We start from the raw sequence: 16,094 nt of genomic DNA, 5'->3' as shown, positions 1-16,094 counted from the left end.
TAATCCCAGGACTCTGGAGGCTGAAGCAGGAGGATCACTGTGTGTTTGAAGCCAGCTAGGGCTACATACTGAGTTCAAGGCCAGCTTGAACTGCCTAGTGAAACCCTGTCTTAAAAATACCAAAAAAAGGGGCTGGGGATTTAGCTCAGTGGCATAAGCACCTGCCTTGCAAGCTGGCCGTGAGTTCGATCCCTGGTCCCGATGAAAAAGAAAAAGACAAAAAAAAAAAAAAAAAATGCCGGGGAATTAGCTCAGTGGCATAAGTGCCAGCCTGGCAAGTGAGAGATTGTGAGTTCAATCCTTGGTACCAAAAACAAAAACAAAAACAAAAAAAAAAAAGAAAAAACAACAACAACCAACCCCCCAAACACCCCAAAACAAAAACAACCTCTCTGTAGTAGACCTCAGTCATCTCTCCAGCCCTGCAAACAAAAACAAAAGCCAAAGCCATGAAAACTAACAGAAAATATGCACAGGGGAAAGACAGAGGGAGAGATGGCCATCACCTTTACCCTCAGATCGACAAGAGGAGCTGTTAGACCCCTGGATGCACACGTAATATAATGGAAAACTGTGTAAGGGAACAGCTGGAAATCAGAAGCTAGTAGCAGAAATAAAAAAACCACACAGAATGATAGAAAGATACTGAGGAAAACTGAGAAAGTAAATTGAAGCAGTGTAAATAAAAAAATAGAGCAGAAATAATGAGATTTCTACTGTAGAGGACCTATTATTGACAGAAATTTCAGAAAGAAAGGACAGAGAGGCCTAGGGAGACTTAGCTCAGTGGCTCAAAGCACTTGCCTGGTAAATGTGAGCTCAGAGTTTGATCCTGGGTACCAAAAAAAGGGGGGAGGGGTGCACAGAGAGTGGAAGGTAATAGACTGCCAAGGAAAGTAGTTAAGACATGACTCCACAAAGGGCTGAGCAGCTGGCACAGAGAAGGGATCAGCAGGTGACTCCCACGGTGAGTGACACGGCCCACACTCGGCCGCGGCTGTGAAATGTTAGAGTGCTGAATGTGAAAAGCAGTTTTGCAAGCATTTAAAGAGAAAAGCAAGTGGAAGGGCATGAAATATCTCTGGACTTCTCGATAGCAGCTGTTGTAGGAAGACAATAGTGTAGCAATAACTTCAAAATGTGGAAGGAAGCCGGGCGCTGCGGCGCACGTCTGTCATCCAGCACTTGAGAGGTTGAGGCAGGAGGGTCGTTGTGAGTTCGAGACCAGCCTGGGCTGCAAAATGAGCTCAAGGCCAGCCTGAGGTGCATAGAGAGACCCTGTCTCAAAAAAAAAAAAAGGAAGGAAGGAAAACGACTCCGACCTTAGACTTTACACCCAGCCAAAATTGTCAATGAGTGCCCAATGAGAGTCTCAGTGCAGACACTTCAGACACACAAATCTCCACCAAAGAAAGAAAAGAAACCATGAAAGAGACAAGATACAGGTACAAGATCCAATGAGGGAAGAGGAGGTGCAAGGGGTCCCCCAGAGTATGGCAGCAAAGGCAGGGTGGCTCTGGGACAGGCAGGCCACGTGTCACGCTTAGAACTACTTCATATTTGTAAACCCGCAGGTGGGGTGCTCAGCTGAGCCTGGCCCAGTTCTCATGTCTTTGTCCTGTGCCCCCCATTCCTGGGGTCACCCATTTCACCCCATGCCAGTGTGCCCCTTGACGCTACTCCCAGAACCGAGCAATGTCCTCAGAGCGAGAGGATGCAGTTGGGGTAAATGAGAGAGGCAAGGTAACGGTTCGAGTTGGAAGCCAGGCATGGGGTGCACACCTGGGACCCAGTGCTCAGGAGAATGAGGCAGGGGAACTGCCAGGAGTGCGAGACCAGCCTGGGTTACAAACTGGGTGGTGACACATGCCCACAGTGCCAGCTACGTGGTAGGAACATCACCAGTCGGGGCCAGCCAGGACCACTTAGTGTGTCCCTGTCTCAAAAAAGGCCTAGGGATGCAGTGTAGGGCACAGGCTCTGGATTTGATGCCCTGTGCCAAACATTAAATAAAAGTAACAATCGATCACCCCAAGCATGATGGTGCACACCTAGAATCCCAGTACTCGGGAGGCTGAGGCAGGAGGATTGCCGCCAGTTTGAGGTCAATCTGAACTACATAGTAAGACTCCATCTCAAAAAGCAAAAACAAAACAAAACATGGAAGCAGTGGCCTGGAGGAGGAGGGAGTTGAATGACGGGCAGCCACAACGAGGCTTGTGTCTGAGTTCCTTCCTGGCTAGCGGGCGAGCACTGTGCTATCCTCCCAGCCTGGTGTGTGTACAGGTGCCTCGGGCCCGCTGTGCCCCCCGGTTCACCCTGCCGACTGCACTTCCCATTCAGCTCAGCAGCCCTGGCCGCAGCCCTCACCATACCTGGCCTGTGCTGGGCGCTGAGGCTCCTTGGGAAGAATCGGCTCTGGAAGGGGTATCAGGCAGGTGTATATAAAATTGCCCGGTGCTAGGGGCTCTGGGAGGATCCCCAGCTTGTGAGGCTGTCTGCCTGGGAGGAGTGGCAGGCATGTCAGCCAGCTGTCTTACCAGAACAGAAGCGAGCTGATTGCAAGGCTGTCTGAGCAAAGCAAACCGAATTGCTCGTGCTGGAAGCCTGGTGTTCAGGAGTTGCTGGGCCTGGTGTTGCATACCTATGATCTCAGCACTCAGGAAGCTGAGGCAGGAGGATCACCTGGGCTATGTAGTGAGTTCAAGACCAGCCTGAATGACATAGGGAGACCCTGTCTCAGAAAAAACCAAACTAGTTTATGGTCACACTGCCCTGAACATGCCCAATCTCGTCTGATCTCGGAAGCCAAGCAAGGTCAGGCCTGGCTAGTACTTGGATCAGATAAAATAATCAAACTGAAAAATAATTAAGGAGTGTCCACCTTGAAGAAGCAGGAGTGCTCAGGACTAGACAGTGTTGCATAGGCATTTCTGTCTCCAACTGGCCAACTTTCAGATTCTTACAGTGCTGTCATTGGCTGGAATGGATGAAAATTCCTTCTGGATTTTGTCCTGCTCCAGCCAACAAGCAGTTTGTTTTATCTTGAATTTGGGGTATTGAGTGTTATTCTCACCAGGACAAGGCAGGAGTCACACCAGCAGTGGGGGACCAGTGACCACAGGTGGGCCTTGTGCGGTCCTGGTTAGACACCAGGTGGTGGGAAGGGAGGTGGGGAGCGTGGAGGGATCCAGAGCAGGGGCTGGCCAGGCCAGTCAGTGGAGAGGACACACTGAAGGCATGGAGCCAGGGGCACAAGGTGCTGTCAGTCCGGTGAGCGGTGGTGGAAAGATGGGGATGCAAGGTGAGAAGGAGAGGGAAGGGAATTTGGTGCCTGAAGTCCAGAGGATGCCCAGGGTCCCCTGTACTCAGGAGGAAGACGGGCCGGGAGGAGGGCGGAGCTCTCTGGGTACTTAAATTAGTGGGCCTAGTGCTGGATGTGGCGCGGAGACTTCAGGGGGATGCACTGCCGGATGTCACTGCAAGGCCACACGTGGGCATGAGGTGGTCCCAGAATGGCCAGTGGATCCCACTGCTTCTGCCTGTCCAGCAGCGTGTGGACAGGGCTGCACAGAGCGGGTCTGCAGAGAGACTTTCTCCAGGAGAAGGGGTGGGGCTGGGGTCCAGCAGCAGGGGCCATCAGGAGTCACACCTCCCCGTCCTTCCTGCCTTGTGTCCCATCTCCTGTCCTCATCGGCTGGCCAGCAGGCCATGAGGAGGACGTGACCCCTGGGCAAGGCAGCCTGGGTGGCATTCCAACTGGTGAAGGAAGGGCTAGGGTGGGCAGCCACCATTGTCTGGAGGCACCTGGGAGCCCTGTACTTGGGGGAAACCGTCCCCTCCCTAGCTTCATTGTCCCAGAGGGGCCCCAGATCAGGCTGTCCTCGTCGGTGGGCAAAACCCATGACCCCCACTGCTTCTACCACTCTCTGCCACTCCAGTCCCCAGGAGAATCTCATCGGTCCTGTCCTCCCTCTGAGGTCATTTTCAAGGCCCCCAGGTTGCCCTGGCTCATTCAGCTCTGCCTGTCCCCTCCCTACCACTCCCTAATTCCCAAGCCCTCCTCTGTGCCCTCCTGCACTCCTGACTGCCATGAAGGGCGTTCCAAACAGGAAGCCACCCTTCTCTAACAGGAAGTGGGCACAGGGGCCTGACCACCCCCAGTCAGCCTTTCTCTGTCTCCCCTCACTGTCCTTGGTGATTTTAGGTCCTGGCTGGGCGGCCCCTCCAAAAGCCTGGCCTGCTGTCCTATGATGACTTTGAACTCCCAACCCCCTCTCGCGACTACACCCTGGCCTCAGTGGCCTGCAGCCAGAGCTCCTCTGAGACCACCACTCAGCAACCGTCACTCCTGCCCTCGCAGCTGACCTCCGCCAGTGCTGCTCCTCCGGTCCTTCAGCTGCCAGGACTTACTGTCCTGGCCCTGCCGTGTTTCCACTTGCACATAGCTTCTCGCCCTCTCAGCTGTGGGCAGCAGACATGCTTGGCAGCAGTTACCAGCTGCCCCCAAGTCTCTCTACTGTACACTCTCTTTTCCAGCCCTCCTCACAATCCAGAGTTATATTTGTAATCCCACTGAGACGTCACTGGAATCCTGGCAAATTAATTCCAATCCACCATCTCCAATGCAGCCATGGCAAGAGTGAAGACACCAAGACATATTCCAAATTATGGGCAGCCAAGGGTCCTCAGTCTGATCCAAATGAGGATATACAGACAAAGGCCTTGATCCAAGGCCTCTCCAGAATTTATTATCTCAAGAATGAGTGACAGTGAGGATGGTGGGAACGATGTGAGTAACCTGATCTGGCGGCCAGCTGGGGGAAAGCATCTCTGTAATATACAGGGAGAACGACGCGCAGAAGGATCAGTCTGCACGACCCGATTAAGGCCGCAACTGGATGGTTTCCGGAGCCGTTGCTTCAGGTTCTGGGCCCTGGGCAGTCACAGCCTCTTACCTCGAGGCTCTTCCCAGCTGACACTCCCGGGGCTGAGTGGCTCTGCTTTTACAGAAAAGCAGAGTGGTTTTACACAACAGCTGAGAGGTTCAACTTTTACAGAGGGCGCTGTGTGAGGGAACAAGACTGTCACACTGGCCTTGAAGGTCCCTCTCAGCACCTCAGCGGGCCTTACTCGCATGCTTAGAGCCAGTTGAAGGGAGAAGGGAGCGGCATAGCCAGCTCTGTGCACATCAGTGTGTGGAAATCAGACTTGATTTAACTAACGTTATAGCAACTGTTCTGCATCCAAGGGGAGTTGCTCAAGTTGTCCCCTACGTCTCTCCCCAGCAGAAAACACCCCCGGCCCTCAGTGGCCCCAGGACAGGACGTGGAGGTGGGATTGGCCCTGCCATCTTTCATGTCCTCGCCTGTTCCTCCTGCCCCTGTCTTCCCTGCCTTGGATGGTGTGTTTTGGAGGGATGCACGGGGAGGTCACCGCTCATTCCCAGCCCATTCAGAGAATACTCTGCCTCTCCTCAAAAGTGAGGTGGCACAGGTGAGGGGGGCAGAGGTACAGATCCAGAGCAGGTCCAGGAGAAACCCAGGGGAGACAAGGTGGCGGTATTCCCGCCCCAACTACAGAAGGCCCCCAACAAGGCTCTCTGCAAATGGGGCACCATGGTCCCTAAGGGGCTGCTGTGGGCCTGGAAGCTGCCCCCGAGTGCATGGCTGTAGTGGTCATGATGACCCCTTCCCTCTGCCCCGAAGTCCCTGCCCATCCTGGAGGCCTGGGGCCCAGGTACAGGCAGGGACAGGGCAGAGGATGGAGCCTCTCCGTGCAGAGCCAATCCGCTTGCCTGTGCCAAGCTCCTACTTCTCCTCCTCTTCCGTCTCCGAGACTCCCTGCAGACTCTTCCTTCTTCCCTCTCTGAGATTCTCCTCTCCGAGGTGAAGCTCCCCGCAGGCTGAAACCTGACTGAGCAGCAGTTGACTCTAGCTGAGGGCTCTGTGCCCACGGCCCAGCCTCTGCTCAGGAGTCCGGTATCCCAGACTCCACAGTGGGAGGGAAGTGCTCCACCTGCCATCTGCCCCACTCACATGGGAAGATGATGACGGTGTGGGGAGGCGAGGCCAGCTGTGGTCACAGCTGTGCACCGAGCTGGCTGACCCACCCTGGCCGCAGGCTGTGCACCAGTGGGTCACCCCTCATGCTCCCGCCGCAGCCTCCCAGGTTACAGGTCTGTGCCACTCTGCCTATTGATCCTCTTCCCCTGCCTTTCCTTTTTCCTTTTTTGGGAAGTGTCAGGCTCTCACTGAGCTATATCCCCAGCCCTATTTTATATTTTAAAATTTTGGGACAGAAAGAAGGGAAAAGTGAAAACAAATGAGAAAAGGAGGAAAACGTGGAAACGAAGCTTTTGCAAATGGGGCGGGGAGGAGGGTTTGCAGGGAGGGAGGGACAGGAGGAAAAGAAGTCACAGGTATGAATTCTCTACGAATGTGATCGCTGTGCATACCTAAAATGTACCAATAAAATCTGATTAAAAGCAGTTTGCAATTTAAAAAATAAATAAACATTTGAGACAGCCAGGGTCTTGCTAACCTGCTAGCACCTGTAACCCTCCTGCCTCAGCCTCCCAGGGGTAGGTTAGGAGTATCTCACTGTCCCTCTCATGTCAGCAGCCTGTGGGGGTTCCCTCAGTCGCCTGTGGGAACCCCCACTCTCTCTCTGCTGTGTCTTCACCGAGAGCCCTTGCCCACGTGGGTCTGTTCCTGGGACAGACCTGAACCTGCCGCTCTTGTTCCTTAGCTTTCTCTTTGCCTGTCCCATCTGGTTGTGAAAGGTTGTGAAACTGCCCTGATTCTAACAGAGCGCCCCCATGCCCCCCAGGTGTCCCAGCTGCTGTGTCTGACAGCTGTCATCTTGATGCTGCCTCAGTCCTGATGGCCCGGCTCCCTCTGCAAACGTCCCCTCCCCCATTGATACCTTCAGCTTTCCCGCAGTGTTTACTGTTTCTTGCCACTCATGGTGACTTGCTTATTCATTGTCTGTTGTTCAGTTCTTGGAGGCATTTGGGGTTCTGGGGGCAGCCCCTGAACGTAATGTGTGCTCCATTAATATCTGTGTAATCATGTTTGTTCTTCCATGTAACTTAAAAAGTTGCTGTGCTAGGGATAGAACACAGTGCCTCTGCACTGAGCTGTACCCCAACCCCTGTTTACTTTTTATTTTGAGTAGGGTCCCATGGGTCACCCAGCCTGGACTTGAGCTTGCATTTCTCCTGCCTCGGCCTCCCAGAGTGCTGGGGTTACGCTGTATACCGTCACACCCGGCTTCCATGTAAGTTTCAAGTTCCACAAAAACTGAGTTCAGATTTGGATAGAGAAATTCTATAGCATGGAATGTTTTTCATGCACAAAATTATTAAGAATATTGCACTGAATTAAAAAAAAAAGATTTGGATAGAGATTTTTTCTGATTTTGTCGGTTTGGAAAGAAAGAATTCAGACTGTCCAAGCTGTGGTGTCTCCTAACAGCATCTTACAGTTCTCCTCATGGTGATCTTGCAGACTGTTTTGCTTTGGTCCTGGAATGTCCCCCGGCCATGTCCTGAAGGTGTGACGCCTGCAGGAAGTGGGGGCAGAGGAAGTCGATCGCTGAGGGTATAGCCTGAAGGGGACACTGGGTCTCTGGCACCTTCCTGTCTCCCTTTTCTTTCCCAGCCTCCTCCACCTCACTCTGTATTGGCACCGCCATAGGCCCGGAGCACTGACTGGGTGACCAGGGACCGAAACCTCTGATACTGTGGCCCCAAATTCCCCTTCCCCACGCTGATTGCCCCAGGGGCTCCATCACAGGAATAGGATGCTGGCCAGTTCCTGTATCATTCCCAGATTCCTCATACTGTGTGCGGCTATAAAGGATATCTTTTTTTTTTTTTTTTTTTGTATTTTTACCGGTACCAGGGATCAAACTCACGACCACAGGCTTGCAAGGCAGGCGCTTATGCTGCTGAGCTAAATCCCCAGCCCCTATAAAGGACATCTTTTTAGGACAAAGTTTTATTTTCTGCACTGTGGCTAACACACAGCAATCCCCTGGGTCCTGTGCTAGCTTTGGAGTGTGATCTTCTGTGAGCTTCCGGATGCTCGTGGCCTCGAGATTCTTCAGCTGCTGTTGCTCTGCGGCCAGGTCCTGTGTGATGAAGGCAGCTCTGTCCCTCTCCCTCTGGCCTCCCTCTGCTGTGCTCACTGGGCCTTGGCAGCCAAGCTGCTGCTGGACAGAGTGGCACTGAGGTTGTCTTTGTCCTTTTGTGGGTCTGCCAGCTGAGCTTTCAGCGCCTTCTCATCATCTCTGATTAAGCTCTGATTTTCAAGGGTGCCCTGGTCAGATCCACACTGCCCTTCTCCACCCAGGTGACTAAGACTTTTTTTTGGCAGACATCCAGCCTGTACCATCAGGATGGTCCCAGGCTCTGAGAGCTAGGGAGACAGAGGAACCCCCAGGTCACCCGTTTGATAAAAGATTAATTAGTACGGGCCTCCCACTGCAGGAGCCCCAGCCCCTTAGGCTCCATGCAGCATCCCTGAGGTGCAGGGCTGAGAGAAGGTGCAGGCTGCCCCTCTGCCCTGTGGCCCTGAGCCGGAGCTCTGGGCCTCTTCGGATCTGATTCTCATGGTGGGTGCCATGCCACACCTGTCCTGAATCAACTCAGGCCAGGGACAGCCCAGAGCTCCCAGAGCCATTCCTGCTAGCTGGCCCTGAGTTGATCCCCACTTGCACAGTTTTTCCATGGAATCACAAGAAGGGCCGTGGCCTTCATCTTCCCTGTAGCCTCTCGTGCCTCTGTGACCCCGAAGGACCTGTTCTGCCCCTCATTGCTACGTGAGAGCTCAGTTCTCCTTCAGCACTGGCCCTGTCAGGTCACCTCTGTGAGTGACCCATCTCCCCAGCATCCTGCCGAGATGGCGCAGGACCAGGTTGCAGGGTGGGGGGAGGAGGGACAGGAGCCAGACACAAAACACCTGGCTGCGAGCTGGTGTCCTAGCCTCCCGGCGCTGGCAGGACCTTGGCCTTCGGTGTGTGGGAGACAGCCGTAAATGCACCGAGCATTACTTTAAGAACCACCAACCTTGAGCTGCTGCACAGGCACAAGGGCAGCCATCCGTGTGGGGTCCGGGAGTCCCGTGTAGGGATGTGGTGGACATCTGTCCCTTCTGCAGGGATCTGCCTAAGGGGTTGGGTGGCTGAGCGGCAGAGTGCGTGGCTGGCAGTGGGAGGCTCAGGGTTCTTCTCCGGCACTGGGGAGCAGTAATTTCAAAAAGATATGAAATTTCCATGCGATGAGATATGACTAAAAAAGTATGTAGCCAGAAAATGCTGGAGAAGTATTTTGGGGATGGCTCACACTACCAATGAATGAAAGCAGGCCGTTTTCCTGGATTTCACGTGTGTGGTGTTTGTCAGCTTTTAAAGACTTTAATTTGTCTTGGATTTCCCTCATTGCACATCACTGCTCGGCTGCATACCTGGTTTGCTCTATCGGTGCGTATTCTTCCCCAAGTCTCGCTGCCCTCTTCTGCAGTGACCATGGTGCCTGTGGTGTGGGGCAGAAGATGGGGAGCATTGGGGAGCCCCTGGCGCCTCTGCCTGCTTGCTGGTAGTTTTTTTTTTTTTTTTATTGGTACCAGGGATCGAACTCATGACCACACACTTGCAAGGAAGGCGCTTATGCCGCTGAGCTAAATCCCCAGCCCCCATGGTAGTTTTATTTTTTAAACAAAGTCTGCTGACATGTTTTAGGTACACACAGGCATCGCAGGGAATCTGTGCCTGTCCCCCTCCCTCCCTTCAACCACTGCCACTTCTTTATCTACAAAAGCTTTGTTCCACTCCCCTCCCTTCTGGTTTATCTTTCCCTTCCTTCTTTTCCTGCTCCCCTGTTCCTCATTCCCTTCATAGCTGAACTTTTGTTTCCTGTTTCCCAATATCTATTCTACTTCTTGGTCCTTATTTATGTTATAGCCTGGTTCTAACCATTGTGCCTCATTCCTGTTCTGTATGCGCTGCTCAGCCCCCTCCCTCCCTTCCTATCTTTCTAGGTTAAGTTTCAATTTCCCGAGAAAGCTATAAAAGCCTTAGGTATCAGTTTCCTGCAACCCCCTCCCCTACCCCTCATCCGGCTATCTGTAATAAAATGTGCTGTTCTTTAAGAAATGCTCTCCTCTGTAAAAATTGTAAAATCTTACCTAATTGATATGTTAACCATCGTTGCCCTCTACAGATAACAGATGTGGTGCTAAAATAAGCTAACAGGGGTTGTTAATTACTGCTAGGCTTCTCTATTCTCTGCTGAGGGAAAAAAGATGTTTGCCCAATCTAAACTTGCTTGTATGTAGGGAGACTTGCTTGTTAGCCCAACCCTTATCTGAACTTTGTTCTTCCCAATGTAATCACGGCGTTCCTGTCCTATAGTGTGCCCCAGTCCCCCTCCTTGCATTGTGAGACCAGCAGCGGTTTGTGGTTTTTACAAGATAAAAACCCTGACTTTTAGCTGTCAGGTATGCAGTCTCCAAATTGGCTCCTGGAGGCTGTGTCACCAGGCCTCGGCCTAAAATAAAGCCTTTGCTCCCCAAATTTTAATTTCTTGCTTCCTTGGGTTTTATTCCGGGGTCTGAGCTATCACAATTTACACTTGTGTGATAGAACTGTGGGGGACCAGTGGAGGCTGAAAAGATAAGTATGAAATATAAATGACCTTTATTTTGAGAATATGGGAGAGACACCCCCGAGCCCCTGCGGTACAGTATCCAGCCCCGCCACCCCCGGGGTCAGAGATCTCTCCATGGAACATGTGGAGTGGAGGCATATATGTAGCTTAGGTTTGGGGTGGAGGCTGAGGGGGCATTAGGGATGCACAGGTAGCCCATTGGTATTCTTTTGGTGACAGAGGTAAATTCCTAGGGGTGGGGAAGATAGAGTCACAGGTAAATTCCTAGGGGTGGGGGAGACTTGTTTCTGTCTGAGGCTTTTCCAGCTACAGTGTCCTGTTTGGGCCAAAACTCTTTCATTGTGGTTTTTCACACCGGAGAACCACTGTGGATATTAAGTGTGTGTCCAATTTTTCATTTAAGACTCTGGTCTTTGCTGGGTGTGGTGGCACATACCTGTGACCCAGTACAGGGAGGCTGAGGCAGGAGGATCTCAGCAAATTCAAGACCAGCCTGGGCTATCAAGTGAGCTCAAGGCCAGTTTGAGCTGCATAGTGAGGCCCTGTCTCAAAAAGACAAAAATAAACAAATAAATAAATAAAAATAAAAACAAAAAGATTATGTTCTTGGTGCATCCATTTACCTAGAAATGTCTCAAACTTACCCTTCTTTTAGTGTAGTACTCTCTGATGTAAAAACCCCACGTCTTCTTTATCCATTCATTGATTAATGAACGTTTGTTGCCCTGTATTTTTCTTAATCCATGTTTTAGTGATATAGGGGAATGAAACCCCCAGTCTACTACATGTCTGGTACAAGTTTGTGTTCTCTAAAATCGAAGAAAGAATTTTAGGAACGGCAGAGGTTAAGAGTGGAATACATTTATCAAGAGAAAGGAAGCTTCTGTCTGAGAGAGACAGAAGGGGTCCCGAGCGAGTTGCCAAAGACTCTGTCTTTTTTTCTGGGGACTTTTATAGAACAAAACCATGGGTTCAAGGAGGGGAAAATATGGGAACTTGCAAGGCAGATGGGCCAGAACTGTGGTCAGCCAGATTAATTGTTAGGCAAAGCTGACTAAATCAGGGCCAAATGGGGAAGTTTAAAGAGCAGAGACTTTCCCTGTAGGGGTTGGGATGGTGGCTCCTGGTTTCTCAAGGTGACCCGACCCACATCTATTTAGAATATCAGTCTCTGATGTTTATACTTAGGGTGTGGTTGTGAGATGCTTGTCTCCTCCTAGGTTGCCTGTGTTCTGTGCTAGCTCCTTCGAGAGTCCAGCCCTGTCTGACTGCCTGGAATATTTCTAACTCACTCACTGTCATCTCTGTTTTATTTTGCTCTTTAATGTATTTATACTTTGGTTTTTTGTATAAGAGAAACAATGCAATAGTTACGGTTGGTTTTTATTTATTTATTTTTGTTTTGTTTTTGCTTACTTGGTTTTTTATACAGGGTCTCATTCTGTAGTTCAGGCCTTTCTTGAACTCATTATGTAGACCAGGCTGGCTTTGAACTCATGGCAATCCTCCTGCTTCAGCCTCTGGAGTGTTGGGATCACAGGCGTTTGTACCATACCTGGCCAATATTTAAATGAGTGATTTATTTCACTTAGCACTGTGGTCTCAAGGTGCACCCTCTTTCCCACAGATGACTCAGGTTTGCCCTTTGTTATGACAGGGCAGTGCTGTGCTGTGTGTTAAACTCCACATTTTCTGTACCCAGCCTCCCTTGAGTGGAGGCATAGGCTGTGTCCTAGCTCCAGTTGCTACCAGCAATCACAGTCCTGGACTTCAGGTTATTACAGAGCTACCCTGACAGGACCAGCATTCACATCTGTCCCATCCACCACAGCCTGCGTCCCTGCCCCTTCTCAACCTCAGTAACTTCCCTCCGCCTGGGAGCCTCATTCTGAGCGCTCCAAATCTCCTGAGAGCCCAGATGAACTCCAGCTGCCTGTGGGGCCTCTGAGTTCTCCTTGACTGGGGTTCTGTTCCTCTGTGCCTCACTTCCAGCCCATGTGACTTCAAGCTTCCCTGACCCCCTGGTAAGTACCTAGAGTCCAACTGTGAATCGTGGGAGTGACTGTGGGTCATGCAGGGAGAGCCTGGAAGGCCATGGACCCTTCCCAGTGGTGGGGGTCTAGCCCCAGCCAGCTGCCCGAGCAACCTGTTGGGAGGCAGGTCCCTGAGGCCCCGAAGGAGAGTGTGGCCTGTGAGGCTTCTATGGAGGTGGGCGGCGACCCAGGGTGCTCCCTTGAGACCAGCTGAGAGATGCTGACCCTTTCCATTCCTGGACCACCTGGTCCTTGTGCCCATGGGCAGAGTCTTCTGGTTCTGGGGGTGGGGGCAAATCTGTACCTGCCTTGCAGGGCAAGGCTGACTGGACCCAGAAGGTGGTGCCTGGGCTGGGGAGAGTGGCAGCTGTGCCTCGGTGAGATAAGGATTGATGTTCTTCTCCCCACCTCCAGGGAGGGTCTCTCTGTATAGCCCAGGCTGTCCAAAAATTCAGGAGGATCTTCCTGTCTGGGCCTCAAGTGCTGGGATTTTAGACATGCGCCACATTGCCTGGCTGAATGATTGATATTCCTGTAGGGAAAACATGTTTTCTTTTCCTTCCACAATTTATTATTTGGAAAGTTTCCAAACTGAAAATCAAAGCTGGGTTCCTAGTGAGAGCTCAGGCATCTCTTCCCAGCTCCACAGAATGTCCGTGCCAACACCCGAGGTCAACCTTGCCCAGCACAAGTGCCCAGCAATCGCTGATTGCTGTGGAGAGGCACCCAGGATCGGAGAGGAAGCTGGATCCAGAACTCTGCGCTCCTGGTTCTCTCCTGGGGTCCCCACCGAGTGTCATCAGGAAGCTGGTCCTGACGCAGGTAGAAGCCAGCCCCTCACCTCCACTGTCCTCTCTTCAGCATGCTGTGATGTGCTGTGCAGAAGTCTGGGTCACCTCCATTGTCGAACAGATATTGTGCAGGAGGCAGCAGACCGCACGTGTCTGCTCTGGGTGCTGGCCTGGATGCCTTTTCCACAGAGAGGGGCTCAGGGAGTCGTGCTCCAAACGACTCTCTTAGGCGTTGCTCGGAGCTATCTTCCTCGTGCCTTTTAGGTGGCTGAGAGTTCCTGTGATAACTCGGATCCCGGTATAAAATCCAAGAAAGCAAGAAATTAAAATTTGGGAAGCAAAGGCTTTATTAGGTAAAATCCAGGCCTGGTGACGAGTCTCCGGGAGCCAATTTGGAGACTGCGCACCTCACAGCTAAAAGTCAGGACTTTTTAATCTTGTAAATCCACAAACAGCTGCTGGTCACACAATGTAAGGAGGGGGATGGGGGTGTGACGCACTACAAAGCAAAACGGCAATTGCAAGTCTCCCTGCATACTAGCAAGTTTAGATAAGAAGAAATCTTGTTTTTCTTAGCAAAGAATAGAGAGGTCTAACAGCAATTAACAACCTTAGTTACCCTACTTGAGCACCACAACTGTTCTATTTGTAGAGGGCAACAATGGTTAACATATCAATTAGGTAAGATTTTACAATTCTTTACAGAGGAGAGCATTGATTAACATATCAATCCTTTGCCCAGAGGGAAAGGAAAACACACATTTACAGTAAGGCCAAGTTACAGGTATTACTGTGATATAAACGAAGCTATTTTTGTGAAGAATGTACAATCTAATACAATCTAATGCAATTAACACAATTTGTGACGGGCTACCGGTCTTTTTGGGTAGGGAAGACTCGGGTTGTCAGGAGCTATTACCTCAGGCCTTTGTTTTATGGCCTTTAGGAAGTTAAAACTTAACCTAGTTAGATTTGAAGGGAGAAGGGGAGGGGAAGCAGCAGGTGGGCTTATACCTTAGAACAGACCTTAGGATAGTTAGGGGGGCTTAGGTTATAACATTCCCATGGGGCTTGCTTGCATCAGTAAAAATGGAAATCAGACATCAGCTCAAGGAGGGAGGTCCCTTTGCTGGTCCTGGTGGTGCACACCTGTAATCCCAGCATTTGGGAGGCTGAGGGAGGAGGATCGCCTTGGGTTGGAGGCCAGCATGGGCTACACAATGAGTTCAAAACCAGCATGGATTACGTAGAGAAATCCCATCTCAAAGACAAGGAAACAAAAACACCTGGGGTGTCACTGTGTGAGGTGGCACATGCCTATAATCCCCGCACTCTGGGAAGCTGAGGCAGGAGAAGTACCAGTGTGAGCCCAGACAGGGCAATTTAGTGACTTAGTGAGACATTGTCTCAAAAATAAAAATAAAAGGAGGGCTGAGTTCAGTCCCCCGTCCCCCCACCCACATACACAAGAGAGATCTCAGGTGTACCTTTCAGAGAACCGGCAGCCTGCCCTCCTGCCTGAACGCAGGTCACCCCAGCTCATCTCTGCTGCGCCCGGCTTGGCTGCTCACCATGGACCAGGATGGCCTCTGCTAGAGCAACTGGCGTCCTCAGGAAGGCAGAGGCCCCAGCAAGGGCGAGATGGCAGAGGATTCTGCGGAGTCTGCCGCAGGGCCAGCCTTGTCCACTCCTGGTGCTGCTGGCCATCCAGACCCTGGAGGGTGAACTGGTTATGCAGCCCTGGGAAGTGTGTGTGGGGGGGACTCTTGAGGGAGGGGTGAGGCTCCCAGCCTACACGCACGAGCAGATCAGCTGCTCTCCAGTACCCAGGCTGTGTGAAGGTCTGAAGGCAACTGGCCGGAGCCTGTGTGGAGTGTCCTGCGGGGTCACCCCAAGGACGAGTATTCCCCTTTCTCAGGGGACAGGACCCTCAGCAGAGGGCCGGCAGAGAGCAGCAAGCATGACTAACTGTAGGTCAAAACCTGTGCAAAGTGGCGGTGTGGGCTGGGGCTGTGGCTCAGACATTTGGGGCCCTGGGCTGGACCCTTGCCCCACTCTATAGAGCACGAGCTCAGGGAGCGAACAGAAATGGGCGCAAATGGTCCATTTCCAGGGATGCAGCCGTGGATACCATAAACCTGCAGGCTGCGGCTGGAGAGGCACGGGGTCTCCCAGCCTGAGCAGCAGGGGTGGCCTGCAAGGGGGGGGGTTCTGCCTTAGATGTAAAAACACACGTGTGCAAAACGCACAAAACACAGTGCACTGTGCACGCTAGCCCCACACTGGAGACCACATGGACAAAGGACCATGGCGCACACTCGAGGCACACGTGCCACTGTTCATGCTTTGCTTGAACATGCACGTACCCCCCTCCCCCCCACCGCGGGTATCGCTGGCCCAGTGGCACGAACGGCAGCTCGAGCCGCCCTGGTGCACAGCGAGGCCTCTCGGTATCTGTCCAATGTCACTGCGTCACTGTGACTTTCCAACCGTGTCCCTCATGTTCAGAAAATCAGAAGCAGCTGCAGGGCCCGGCCTCCAGCGGTGAGTTCAGGCAGAAATGGAGGCGAGGAGCTGAGAAGGAGTGGACAGGCTTTG

General features: G+C 52.0%; 1 long non-coding RNA gene across 2 annotated transcripts in view; it reads left to right on the top strand.

Moving 5' to 3' along the window:
* The window catches only part of LOC134471419 (uncharacterized), a 29,940-nt gene that overhangs the window by 1,816 nt on the left and 12,030 nt on the right, over positions 1 to 16,094 (top strand). The window lies entirely within an intron of this gene.

Source organism: Cavia porcellus, unplaced genomic scaffold (genome assembly GCF_034190915.1).
Source record: "Cavia porcellus strain 051 isolate PalLab524CR breed Dunkin Hartley unplaced genomic scaffold, mCavPor4.1 scaffold_18, whole genome shotgun sequence".
NCBI classification, from domain to species: domain Eukaryota; kingdom Metazoa; phylum Chordata; class Mammalia; order Rodentia; family Caviidae; genus Cavia; species Cavia porcellus.
Note: the sequence above shows the minus strand (reverse complement) of the source record. Positions and strands in the feature narration are given on the sequence as shown.